The 14,252-nt window shown below is 44.5% G+C and overlaps 1 protein-coding gene across 7 annotated transcripts in view; it reads right to left on the reverse strand.

The window, feature by feature from the left end:
• The window catches only part of GRB7 (growth factor receptor bound protein 7), a 567,793-nt gene that overhangs the window by 201,649 nt on the left and 351,892 nt on the right, over window positions 1–14,252 (reverse strand). The window contains exon 2 of one of the 7 annotated variants that reach the window (XM_069237433.1): window positions 9,526–9,623. The exons of the other annotated variants lie outside the window; for them this stretch is intronic. The gene's annotated coding sequence lies outside the window, so the exon portion shown is untranslated. The remainder of the gene's footprint in view (window positions 1–9,525; window positions 9,624–14,252) is intronic. 7 annotated transcript variants of the gene reach the window in all.

Below are 14,252 nucleotides of genomic sequence, written 5' to 3' on the forward strand. Positions count from 1 at the left end.
CTTAACCGTCGCGCTTCTCTCCTCACCGCTGTGCTGTGTCAGCTCGTGTGTACCCCTTCATGCTCGTTCCTTCCGACGTCGCCATAATTTTGCCTTCGGGCCGTGGCTAAGCCGGCCTCGTCTCCTCCGGACGCTTTCCTCAGACGTCCTCTCGCCTCTACAACTCTATCCCTCCAGGGGGTGCGGCCTTAATCTCCGCCCCTCGCTTTGACTGGATATTCTCCCCAGCTTCTCCACGCCTCAGGGAGTGTTTTGGTTTGCACATTACCATTCCAATTTCTTTGCTACTTTTAACTGTTTGTTTGCTGTTTGCCTCACAGGCTCTGTTTTTACCATGGAGTCAGACAGTTCTCCTTTGATGCCTGACATAAATGATTATGGGGAAGTTTTTAAACAAGGCTTGAATGTTTTTATTCAATCTTCGGTTAAGCAAGCCTTACAAGCTTCCATGGCCAAAATGTCTAAAAATATTGAAAACACTGTCAAAAACATGATGTCCAATACCCTGGCCCATTCTGCGGGGGAAAGCAGAAAACGCAAGTTAACTATAAAGAAAATTTCTTTTAAAGGCGCTGAAATGGCTAGTGAGGTTTCCTCACATCAGACTGAGGACTTAGTTCCTCCCAAGCCTCCGTGTAAAGAGGTGAATAAAAAAATAAAAAAAAATGCTAACAACTCCTCTGCATTCCAAATGCAAATCTAAATAAAAAAATACTGATGAAGCGCCAAAAAATTGATATTTCACATGTATTGGACACTGATGATATGGATGATTTATATCAATCCAATGTGCCTGGTGACAGTTTTACTTCCTCTTTCCCTCCTCCTGCTAAGAGAAACAAAGTATCCATTTCTGATGCTTCTTTTTCTATTGCGGATACTGAAGGAGTCCCTATGTTCGACCCCACTCTTATCCATCACCCCAATTCCACCAAATGGTTACCTTCTTCCCATGTGGAGGACTATATTTCTTCCCGACTGCGCCTCCTCCTGGACAAACAAACTCGTGCAAAATGTAAATCTTAGTGCCCTAGACCTTCCTTACCGTCCAATATAACCACTATCCTCTCCATTGACCAATCTTTAATAACCTTCTTCACGAAATTTGGCAAGAATCCCCGTAAAGGGGTTGATAATGCCTGGACAAACCTCTTGATGTGGTTGGCCCTCTAGCCCGCATATTTGACCTAGCCAAAGCAGCCAGACTGGATGATTCAACCATTAATCCTACAGATCTCTCTCTTTAGATCCAGAGAGCTTTTTGCCTTCCGGGAAACGCCAATTCAGCTATTACACATGAGAGAAGGAAAGGCTTACTCTTAAAACTGGAATCAAAACCGGCAAAACGTGCTTTCCTTGATCCCAGCATTCAAGCGGACAGCAAACTTTTCGGAGATTCTTTCATTAAGGATCTCAGTCATTATGTTACGACTTTTTCCTCTATTGACAAGGCACAACAATCTTTGAAAAAAGTTTTCAATCAGCGTGTTTTTGCACGGGTTGGTAGAGGCAGGAGCCGCTTTACCGGCCGCGCCAACTGAAATCAAGGTACAAGAGGCTCCTTCAACTCTTCCTACACCGTCCAGGACTACAAGCCTCAGTTCTACCCCCAGAGGTCCAGAGGTTTCCGCGGCCGGGGACAACGATATTCCAGGTCTAATAATTCCCAAGGTAAGCCTGTTTTCTGGCCTTCCCGTGGGAGGGCGACTAAAATATTTCCTTCCAAAATGGCATTCAATTACTTCAGACCCTTGGGTGTTAGATATAGTTCAGGGTTATCACATCGAGCTATACTCCCCTCCTTTTCAATAATTTTCCCACCTCCTCCAATATTTTCTCTACAAATGTCTTCTCTCATTACAACAGAAATTCAGTCTCTCCTAGAGAAAAACGCTATCCAACCTTTCGTCCCCGATCCTTCAGGGTTCATGAGTTCTCTGTTCCTTGTCCAGAAGGAAAACAAAAAGCTAAGAACAGTGATCAATCTCAAATTGTTCAATCAATTTGTAACCTATCGCCATTTCAAAATGGAAACTATAATTCATCTCAGAGACATTTTACTTCAGAACGACTGGCTGGTGAGACTGGATCTTCTGGATGCCTGTCTCACAATTCCTATTCACCCATCCCAAAGAATTTTTTTACAATTTCAATGGCTTTCAAAAACCTATCAGTTTTCTTCCCTTCCTTTCGGGCTTTCGTCAGCCCCCTGGTGTTTTACAAAGGTGATGAAACCAATCGTGGCACACCTCAGATCGCTAGGTATCAGGCTGATAATTTATCTAGACGATATCCTCCTTATGCACCAAAATGTACGGTCTCTTTATTCTCACCTTCATCTCACAAGCTCACTCGTTTCGGACCTAGGTTTTCTCATAAATCCAGAAAAGTCTATTGTGGTGCCTACTCAACAAACAGAATGTTTGGGTTTTCTCTCATCCTCTATTCAGGCCATTTTTCCAGGACCACTTCACTACCGAGCTCTACAACGCCTAAAAATTCTCCACCTTTGCAAAAGTCTCACCTTTTCTGATCTTATAACTCTAGACATGGAATCTCGGCTAGAGATTCAATGGTAGATACACCATTTGAATGCCTGGAACGGCAGGACTATCTTCCCCTCTGCGCTCTATCTTGTATTAGAATCAGATGCAAGCCTCACAGGCTGGGGCGCCCACTGTGGACCAATATCGACTGGCGGTACATGGTCCGCAGAGGAGTCCAAATTGCACATAAACTGTTTAGAGATACTTGCAGGCTCCTTTGCGATCAAAAGCTTTGCAAAAAAACAAAGCACAGAGTTCTATCCTTCTTCGCATGGACAACGTATCGGCAGTCCGATACACAAATCACCTTGGAGGGACCAGATCAAAGCCTTTAGCTCTATTAGCAAAAAGTCTCTGGGAGTTCTGCCTATCTCACAAATTTTCTCTTCTAGCAGAGTATCTTCCAGGTTCCCAGAATTCCATAGTGGATTGGCACTCCCGTCATCTCAAGGATACCAGCCACTGGATACTCCATCCGTCTGTTTTTCAAATTCTTCTGAACAAATGGGGCCCTTTCCGTATAGATCTCTTCGCCTCAATTCTCAACTTCCACTCTTTTTCAGTTGGCGTCCAGATCCTTTGGCGATGGCAACAGATGCGTTCCTACAGGATTGGTCCCGGACGTTCAACTATGCTTTCCTTCCTTTCATTTTAATCAACAGAGTTTTAGCTCAAGTCAGACGCTAGAAAGCCTCATTAGTCATTGTGACTCCCTTCTGGCAGTCCCAGACTTTCCTCTTCTTCTTCCGGTTTTCCCATCTCTTCTTCTAGATTTGTCTGGATCTCCCCACAATCTAATACTCAACAATTCCCTAACTCTCTCAGCTTGGAGGGTCTCGGGATGTCTCAACAAGCCACTCTTATTTTGGCAGAAGCTTCAGAACTCATTAACAATGCCTGGGCCCCCGGCACAAGGAAAGCCTATAAATCAGCTTGGTCTCTTTGGACAAGCTGGTGTGTGGGAAAATGTATCAATCCCTTTTCAACAGATATAAATCTTGTCATTAACTTCTTGGCTGCTGAAGCCAGTTCAGGTAAGTCTTACAGAACCATAAATCTGTATAGATCAGCTATCTCCATGCATCATCAGCGGCAAACCTGTTGGAGAACACCCCCTAGTCTGCCGCCTATTGAAGGGAGTAAAACTTTCTAAGCCTCCTACTTCTAAATACACATATCTGTGGGATGTATCTCTAGTTCTAAATGTGTTCCTCTCATGGCCTGAGAATCCAGATCTTTCTTTAAAAATGCTTTCAGCTAAGTTGACCATGCTTCTGTGCCTTATTTCCATTAAACATGTGTCCGATGTTAAATCTTTAGAGGTTTCCTCTCGCCAATTTATGTCTACAGGTGTTTTATTTCACATTTCTAAAACGCACAAAAACCATCTACATACAGTATTTTATCCGTTCTTCCCTAACAAACCAAAACTCTGTGTGGGACTTTGTTTAAAGGAATATGAGAAGAGAACTCTCAACCTCAGAATGTCCTCCCGCCATCAGCTCCTAATTTCGTTCCGCAAACCCCACAAGCCAGTTTCCTCTGCTACTTTAGCTTGTTGGGTGAAATGGGTCATGTCCTTAGCGGGAATAGATATTTCCACTTTTGGGGCCCATTCTTCTAGGGGTGCCATGGCCCCCAAAGCCTTTTCAATAGGCTTCGGTTTAGAGGACATTCTGAGGTAGGCAGATTGGTCTAATGACAATGTTTTTCAGAACTTTCTATTGTAAACCTGTTAAAACTGCAACAACTTGGGTGATTCATATGCTTTAAACTAGCATAATAGGAGCCTCCAGTCTTGACATAAAATGTAGATTTTCCTAGTAAACTATGAAGGAAAATCTTAATTTTATTAAAGACACTGAGGCGAGTATTATCCCCCTGCTATCTCTACTAACATGTATTTTTTTTCCCTCCCAGCGACTCCGATATTGCCTCCTACATCTGGATGATGCCAGATATGCTTCGCCTACTCCATCCATTTCTGGACCGCAGGCCTCCCGGATCCTTTTCCTTCACGACCTTCGGATTTCTCAAAGTTACGCCTGGATTGTCTCCTGTTGCCAAGAATTTTTATCCTTCATCCTGGCTATTGCTATTATTGGTTCAATCTTCCCTTTGTTTCATGACTCTATTTGAACTGCTCACTCAAGAAAAGAGGGCTGCTTGCAGTCAAGTGGGTACTCTATGGTGCCTGGTGTTATACGATTGGTGCAGTATATGCCCCTGTTTTTGTTCCCATTGGCTAGCCTGTTGCTAAGCCTTTTGGGAAGTGTAGTTCTTGACTGCTGCTATTTTAATAAATCAAGAAAAGAATGCATAATACTCGCCCCGTGTCTTAAAAACATTAAGACTTTCCTTCAAAGTTTACAGGGAAAATCTACATTTTGAGGTCCACTGGCAAGTTTTTCCTTAAAGTAACTAATGCGCATGCGCCCATCAGCTTTCTCTCAACTAGCGCACCGCAAGACTTTCTTGTTTTCTTCAACCCAAATGAATCCCTCATGTCTTATTTCTATAGAGTGTCACTGCAAAATTTATGGTTCAGCCCATGACCCGCTGTGAGGACATAGGATGGTGTGTGTAAGGAGGGGGCGACAGGGCAGGGCTTAAATGTGATGATTGTCTGAAGGGACATTTCTGTCAGAGGGGATGTCAAGGTTGGTAAGTGCGCGCAGTGGCGTAGCGTGGGTTGTCAGCACCCGGGGCAAGACAAGTAATTTGCGCCCCCTAACCCGTGGATTTAGTCTCTTCCAAGATGTTGCGGCCGGCCCCCCCTGCACCCCCCACGCTACGCCACTGAGTGCGAGAGCTGCGCTTCTCCTGCAGCTTGGCTGCCTTTGCTTTTGTTTGCTAGCACGCGGCGCTAGAGCGGGGACTCTCACAAGCTCTGTTTGAAATCACATTTTAATGACTAAACAGATGCTGAGATTTTCTAAATGAGAACAAGACATTGACTTGTAGTAGCTCGTTTAATTTCAGTCTGCTTTTAGTGCCCTCTCCCCGTCCCCTGCAGGAGCCCAGGAGTGCTTCTAACATAAAAACAAATGCAGATCTATGCGCTTTGCAAGCTGTAAATTAAAGTGTTCTGAGTGAGGCCACCAAGCTGTACCAGCAGCACGAAGCGCACTCGTTATTAGCAAGCGACTACGGGTGAAGTCTGCACATGGATGTTAACACAGACCTTCCTTATCAGCGTAATGAATAATGGCCATTGAGAAGCTGTGGGGGCTGGGCCCGGCCAGCTGCTGCTCGGGCACTTTGTTTACTTTTCTCTAACGACTGCTACAGTCGTCCTGTCCTCAGAGCCAAATGCAGGCTCATCACCCTTCACTGACAAGAAAACAGACTCAGCAAATTTGTAACTAATATATATATATATATATATATATATATATATATATATATATATATATATATACACACACACACACACACACACATTTTCATGTTAAAAACAATCTTTGCATTTATTTTCCCCTTCCAAGTGTTTAAGCAGAAGTGGCGCCATAGCAAGCGGAGCCTGACCCTGCGATCATACAATTCAACTGAGACAAAAGGAAGACTTTCTTGGCATGCCGGAAGCGCGTTTCTACTGCTCTGTAACAAAAAAAAACAACAACAAAAAATCTGCACTACTCAAAATTTTGACTGTTGTAGGCAAACCTTTAAATAATTTAGAACAAGTTTTACAGTGATGCTGTATATTGAGCCGGGTGTGCTTACAAAGCGTTCATAGTCTCATCAAACTATCGGAAAATGGATGCCCATACTGCAACTCCTTTATGGATCACTTAGCTTTCTGGACAAATACGGTAGCGTGTACGCTCTCTGCTTCTGAGGATTTTCTCTGGTGTATTAAAATTATTTAAAATTGTGTTACTGAGGAAATACACACAGACACACACATATATATATATATATATATATATATATATATATATTCCACCGAAGCATTCCACCCCACATACATCCACTCCATAACACAAAGCTAAAACACATTAACAATGACAACGCCTATAGCTTACACACAGACACACACATATATATATATATATATATATATTCCACCGAAGCATTCCACCCCACATACATCCACTCCATAACACAAAGCTAAAACACATTAACAATGACAACGCCTATAGCTTGCGGACGGCCGAGACCTATTGGCTTTGCCCAAGCTATATGCTGTCAGGCAATGGAAGGCCCTCAAACCCTATCTGCTGAACAGATGTAGTTTCAGCCCTGACAATGAAAAAAGCAAAAACAACAACAAACTAAGCTTAGGAACTGTCAATTGTTTCTGTAAGACTTGGGCGTCTGTTCATATTTTGTATGTGACTAATGCCTGACTCACTATTACTCAACCTCTCATTACTGTAATTTGTTCTGCCTTTGAATACATTTCTATTTAGTAATGTTATTTCATATGCAGCCACATGTCCGGAGTTAAGCTATGAACTTTTTCCCCACTTGTGTAATGATATAAATAAGCAGCAATATCGCCTGATATATGTTTTGGTTTTCCTTTTCTTTAAGTGACCCTTTATTTTAGCCTGAAATGCATCCTAGTGTCCATATTGGATGTAAGAATACATTTCATGCCAAAATAATAGTACAAGTGAAGCGAACAACAGCCACTCAGGTTCTGCCTGTAATTACACTAATTTCACAAAACAAAATTCATAAACTTACACAAGATTGCTGTGACGTAGTACACATTTCACTTCGGCTTACTTTTTAGTCCATCTAGCACTTCCCTTTGGTCCCCCGGTTTCCGGAGTAATGAAGGCAGCAGAAAGAAACAAGCATTGGCCAAGCCAGTAGATCTCACCCATACAAAAGCTATTGGCTTTGGCAATGCGTTTTTGCCATGTTGGACACCAGTGTGGCTGCTGTTCAGTATGGCTAAAAGAAAGGGGTGTGGAGTGCTGTACAGTGAAGTGGGGGAGTAGAGTGTAGGAGAGGGGATATGTTGATGAAGAGTGTCGTAGCATGGAGTAGGTGGATAGAGTGTCAGCGTTGAGTAGAGGGAAGTAGAGGTCAGTGATAAAGTGTCAGAGTGCGGTGTTGGGTGGAATAGGGTGGGGTGGGCTGAAGTGGACTGAGGTAGTGGGGTGGATTGGAGTAAGGTAGGGTGGACTGGATATGGGTAGAGTGGTGTGGATTGAGTGTAAAGTGTATTGGGTGGACTGGATTAGACTGGACTGGGGTGGATTAAAATGGATTGGATTGAGGTGGAATGGAGTCGGATGGATTAGGGTAGGGTAGATTAGACTGGATGGGTTGGGTGGACTGAATTGGAGTTACAGGATTGGAGTGGGGGACTGTATTAGGGTGGGGTGGATTGGATTGGATTGGAGTGGTTTGGAGTGGAGTGGAGTGGATGAAATTAGCTTGGAGTGGGGTGGAGTGTATTGGGCTGGACTGGAGTGTGGTGTATTGGATTTTTTTTGAAGTGTGGTAGATCAGCCGGTATTGGGGCGGACTGTATCGGACTGTATCGGAGTGGGGTGGACTGAACTGCAGTGGGTTGGATTGGACTCGGGTAGATTCAGGTGGATTGGAGTAGATTGGATTAGAGTGGAGTGGGGTGGATTGGAGTGGAGTGATGTGGGGTTGATTGAAATGGTGTGAGGTGAACCGAATTGGGGTGGACTGGATTGAGGTAGGGTGGATTTGATTAGACTGGGGTGGATTGGATTGTTGGATTGAAATGGGGTGGAGGGGACTAGAGAGGGTAGGGTGGACTGGACAGGAGTGGGGTGAATTGATCTGGAGTGGGCTGTATACACTGGGATGGAGCAGGGTGGACTGAACTGGGGTGGGTTGGACTGACTGGGGTAGAGTCTCGTGGACTGAACTAGATTGGATTGGAGTGGAGTGGGGTGGATTGCAGTGCATTGGATGGGCTGGACTGTAGTTGGGTGAATTGAAATGGGGTGGGGTGGGGTGGATTGGAGTGTGGTAGATTTGATTGAGTGGGGTGGACTGGATTGGGTCAGGTGGATTGGACTGAATCGGTGGATTGGATTGGAGTGGGGTGGACTGGAGTATGGTAGGATGACCTGGAGTGGGGTGACCAGAAGTGGGGTGTATTGGACTGCAGTGGGGTGGATTATTTGAGTGAGGTCGATTATATTTGGGTGGGATGGACTGGACTGGGCTGGGGTGGATTGGTTTGGGTAGGGTGAATTGGATTGAGTGGGCTGGACTGGACTGAAGTGGATTGGGGTGAGGTTGGTTGGTTTGGAGTGGGGTGGACTGGACTGGACTCAGGTGGATTGCAATGGCGTGGGGCAGCAGGTTTTGGACAGGAGTGGGACAGATTGGAGTGGGGCAGGTTGTTTTGGACTGGAGAGGGTCAGTTTGGAGTGGGGTGGATTGTTGTGTATTGGACTGGGGCTGATTGTTTTGGATTGGAGTGGGCAGACTGGAGTGGGGCAGATTGTTCTGAACTGGACTGCAGTAGATTGTTTTGTATTGGAGTGGGGCAGATTGTTTTGGAATGAGTGGGGCAGATTTTTTGATTGGAATGGGGCAGATTGGATTTGGGTGGGTAGGGAGGATTGGAGTATGGTGGATTGGTTTGGGGTGTCTTGTTTGAATTGGATCAAGTGGGGTGGATTGGTGTGGGGTGAGATGGGGTGGATTGGACTGGCATGAATTGGAATGGGGCGGATTGGGGTGTACTGCATGATTATGTGTTAAAGCATAGTTTTGGAAATTACACATAAGAAAGAAACAATGTCACTTTGCAATATTTGGGACAAGATAATCGTCATCTTTTGAGTTCAGTGCCCACAAGCAAATACAAAACAAAACATGAGTGCAAAGTGAGAAAAAAAATCTTGGCAAACTAAAAAAAAAAAGAGAATTATAGAAAATAAAACTTAGCAATTTTGTTTGTTCTGCTGGGCACGTTTTTGCCAGTCACACACCTTCTGTTTGCAGGGCCGTAGAAGTTAAAAAGAAGTACCTCAATCACATCGGGAGCAGCGGATGGGTAATGATTATGCCAAATCAATCAGTGCTTGGTCCTTGCTCCACGGCCCAAGAACGGAAATGATGATATGCCTGTAGTGACAAATCACAAGTCTGTAAAGAAGAGTGCCACTCAAGCCAACAAATGGTAAGCAAAAGGCGGGCACCAAGCACGTCTCTCAATTGAGACGCATTCTATCGAAGGCTCGACCGTAAAAAAAACTGTCTAGGGCCCCATGAGACTTGCTGCCTAGTTCCATCATCCACTACTCTTGCGTACCATAACGCTGGACCATAGTTACGAGGCAGGTGATTGGCTGGGGCAATGTGTCAAGCCTGTCAATGGTGCATGAAGTCACTTCCTTTAACCCTGGCATTTTGATGAACCAGCGCCTACCTTTCCGGCGCTGGCCCCTCACACTGCTCTCTGGGATACTGGATGACCAACTGTCCTTTGTAGAACTTCTACACGGACAGCAAGCCTGACACCCCGCTTGAAAAGCTTTGTGGGTGCTGCAGAACACCTCCCCTGCGTCATGGGTCGTGCTGCCGGCAGCACGTGGCGGGTGTTACAGAACAGACATTAAACAGCTGAACTAGTAAACGCGCGCCACGAACGGCCGAAAGCATGGTCCAGGCTGTCAACTTCAAAACAGAAACATTAACGCTTCCTTACATTATTATTCCCCAAATGAAGTAACACACATCAGGGATGCTTAAAAGGAACACACGGCCTTAACACGAGAGGCACTACCCATCGCAGGGCGGCTCAAAGATGCTGCAATGAGAGGGATGGTAAACCGCGGAAAAGCCCGTCCGACTCGGTACATTCACGCAACCGGAAGTTCTTGCACAACAAACAGCTGGGGAGGCCGCGAGCCCTTAGCCCGCAGGTTCTCCATTTAGGGGAGACACCAAGCAACAGCAGGAATGGTGCAAAAATTCATTAACGCTGCATAATTTTTAACACGAATATTAAAATGTGTCAAGCATTTTTCTGCCCATACTCCATCCATTAGCTGGAGTAAAAGCCTCAGCAATCTTCGGCCTCCGGAGTCTACACCAACCGCCTTGAAGCAGCGTCAAGGGGCTACGGACCATTGATCCGTGAGGTCTCTGGCCACAGGGGCCACTTTCCAGCGCTCTGGTGCGTACATCAGGCTGGTGAAGAGGGATGTCAGTGGTCTTCCATCTCGCTTCCGGGTAGTGGGGACAGCAGACTGGCTCTTTGCTCAGGGTTAGCTCTGCACAGACACCCCTCCTGTCCTTCAGAGGTCCGAGGAAACACACATCCATTGCATATGTGAGCTCAAGGGGCCAGTAAGGTCTTCACCACAAGAAGAGGTGTCTGGAGTAGATAGGAGCCCCTTACATGGGCACTCTTTCCACTTCAAAATAGCATCTGCTGTCCTCACCGGAAGGGCAGGCTTACATTGAAAGTGTTCGGAAGTGGGTTCAATGAAAGGGAGAGGCACATCCTGTGACCACTGCAATTAGCATATCTGGTGGACCAACATCTTTGGGACAAGGCCATGTATGGAAGAGAAGAGGGAGTCTACAAAGAAGCAGCAGCAGACAAATGGCCAGGCTGCATCCGCCATTCCATATTAAATCTGATAGTCGCTCATGTTAAGAGAGGCGTAAGGTTCCAGTTACCATTCCCTTCCCGACTAGAAAGTAATGATAGGAAGAAGCCCACTTACTTACAACCCGGGCTGTGCGCTGAAGATTGTTTTGTATATTTATCTGGCTTAATCTCACACCTAGCTAGTAACTGCGCTATTTTACTGATACTTGTTGTGGGGACCGAGTCACCTTCAGGCATCATTTTTTTCTTGGGGTGCCATCACATACCATAACTTTACATTCTGGAAAAGAGAATTTAAACTTGTGATTTTGCTTGTTTAGGTAACAACTGTACTTTTGCTTGTTATGTGGGAGTCGTCTCCCATGTGTCACTCTGGAAATTGAGTTGGAGCTCTAGTTGTGCTGTTTTCCACCCAAGTGCAACCGCCACCAAGCACCTCAGTGGGCGCGCACAACAAACGCATGCTTTCCAGGGGAAGGAGTAGTCAACCACCAGAAAACTAAACGGTACGCAGCAAGCACTACTGCACTAACTCCTTTTGCTGTCTGTTGACAAGAAAACAATTGTATTAAAGAATTAAAGTTGAAAACCTTTAACATGGTGTTCACCTTGTAAAAGATCCATCACACTGGCTGCCAAAGCATTCCAACAAACCTTTGCTATAGGCCATGTTATGTAACCAGAGATCTGCCGTAAAGGCCATGCCACAGTAGATGAATGGAGCATCTGCAATCTGGATGAAAGAAGGCAGTAATCCCTCATAGGTGAATTAGTTTCAAATGACCACACCTTCATCCAAGCTCACCACTTAGATGGCAGGAGGAAGAGTGGTATTCATATTGAAAAATTCAGGGCCTTATTTAGAGTTTGGAGGACAGGAATCTCCATCAAAAGGTGATAAATACCCCATCTGCCATATTACAAGTGCCATAGTCTATAATACGCTTGTAATGCACTGGACGGGACATCCAACACGTTTGGGACAGAGTATCTTATCCGTCAACCTCAAAATACAGCCCACTGTTTCGATTACCGAAATTGAGTAGCGATGGGGTTTCTCTGGTCAATTAATAACTTTCCAATAAAAAAATAGAAATGGCGCAGTTGGCAGTGAGTCCAGGAGATCATAACCTTTGATGGAAACACAATCGGGTGCCTAAAAAAGATTTTACAACAAATACCTTATGCTTCATTGATATTCAGCCTACTCGTTAAGCAGGCCTACTTTAACTTCTTTAAAAGAACACAGTGTGGCCAAGCCAATTTCTACGCTACAGTTATGGGAGCTCACTTTTTATTCCCTTTCAAGTATTTCTTTCAAAGCCACCTGCAAAATCTATGGAGAAAACTATCCATAGTTAAAAACCTTGAAACTATTCAACCTGGAGAACATTCTACCCTTGATGCCTCTGTTTTTTCCAAATGCATGAGTGTCCAACAGAGACAAAGATGTTAGTTTAAGAGTGGACAAGCCTCATAACGAAATGATCAAGCTATCAGATACATCACTTTAATCTAATGTCTGGTATCGTGGCCCAACAGCATCAAAAACAACTGATACACAGATTAACCTGCTAGATAAAAACTTTGTTTACACAATTTGAAAGGAAATTGGGACACACTTGCAACCCTGCCCAAAAATATCAACTTGTAATTTAAGAATACGAAGTGAAGAAAGCCAAGTCTACTTTCTCTACCGATTGGACTGCCCAAGATCACAGTGTGGCAAAGGGGCGCCACAGAAGGCATTGCAGAGCTTACGTCTCCAACTGGATTGTAGGGCTCCATCCCCCCCATGCTGAAGAGCTAAGTAGCTCTGTAGCTAATTTCTTCAAGAAGACTCAAAACATCAGCAGAGATTCTGTATTACAATTCTGTGTTTGACAACTTTAGGGGTCCCAGTGCTCAATCCGCCAGCGAATAGGATTGTCTTTCTCCTTAAGCCAATCTCTGTCATGGAACATGAAGCAGTTGTTGCTCAATGCCATCTATCAGGATCCCTGTCCAGACTCTGCTTCTTCTTCGAGCCCTGCTGTCTGATTTGTTAAACATATTTAACTGCTTCGCAATTTCTAGACAGGTACCCCCTTTCTCTACATAACTGCCAAACTCAAGACACAGCTCAGACAGCCTTCGCTTCTAGCCAGTGAGCTAAGCAACTTCTGGGTCACCTCGCTGCTTCTATATCTAAGCAAGATAGTTGGAGGATTGGATTAGCAAAATTATAAATGTACTAAAGGCAATGGGACAGTTAACTCCTCTCAGGCAGGGGGACACCCAGGCAGCATTAGTGAGTTTGGCATTACCTCACTTATGAATGGAGGAGGCTGGGTCAAGATGGTGGTGTCGTGACTTTGTTTCTTCTAGATATGCCATCATACTTTGATACCATCAAGCATGCCACATTAATGACCGGTCTCAGTAAAACTGCCAGCTCTGGACAAGGGCCTAAATGGACCGAGTTCTTTCTTAAGGACTACAAACAGCTTCTCTGCATCCTTTAAAAACCAAACCCAATACAGTCAGCTGTTGAATTTGCCCCACCTCCATTTTAAAATGTGTTGCCTTTAGTCACACTTTTATCAAAACAGATTACTACATGTATGCAAATGGTTCTTAGCGGATCGGCAAAGAAAAGCCTACCAGATCTTCACTGGCCATGGTGTGAGGGTGGATGTCCAATCCTTCCTTAACATCAAACCCAACCAATACTGTGTTACTTAGCAACAGAAACTTTTGACAGTTGGAATCAGTGCCTACGGCCTAAAGTTATGGGCTCCCCTCTAATTCCATCAAATTTAGTACATAATTTGGGCACCTACAATGACGCCGACTTCTCACAAGAGCCTCAGTAGCAAAGTTGTGCAAGACCTTCTTTGATCAAGGTTCTAATGTACATTAATGAGAAACACTACGTTCCTATAGTCAATTTCCCAGTTCAGTCCAAGTCGAACTACAAAAAGTAGATTATTTAATCTCAGGATACCCAACAAACTAACAGAAACACTGAAAGTGCTTTTTTCGGTTTCAGTAATCAAACATCGGAATAACTTGCCAACAAAGCTGTAAAGCAAGATCTCTCTCTTAGCCTTTAGAAAATTCTTTAAAACGTATCTCATTAACCAATTAATTAT

The sequence above is a fragment of the Pleurodeles waltl genome, chromosome 6 (assembly GCF_031143425.1).
Source record: "Pleurodeles waltl isolate 20211129_DDA chromosome 6, aPleWal1.hap1.20221129, whole genome shotgun sequence".
Taxonomy (NCBI): domain Eukaryota; kingdom Metazoa; phylum Chordata; class Amphibia; order Caudata; family Salamandridae; genus Pleurodeles; species Pleurodeles waltl.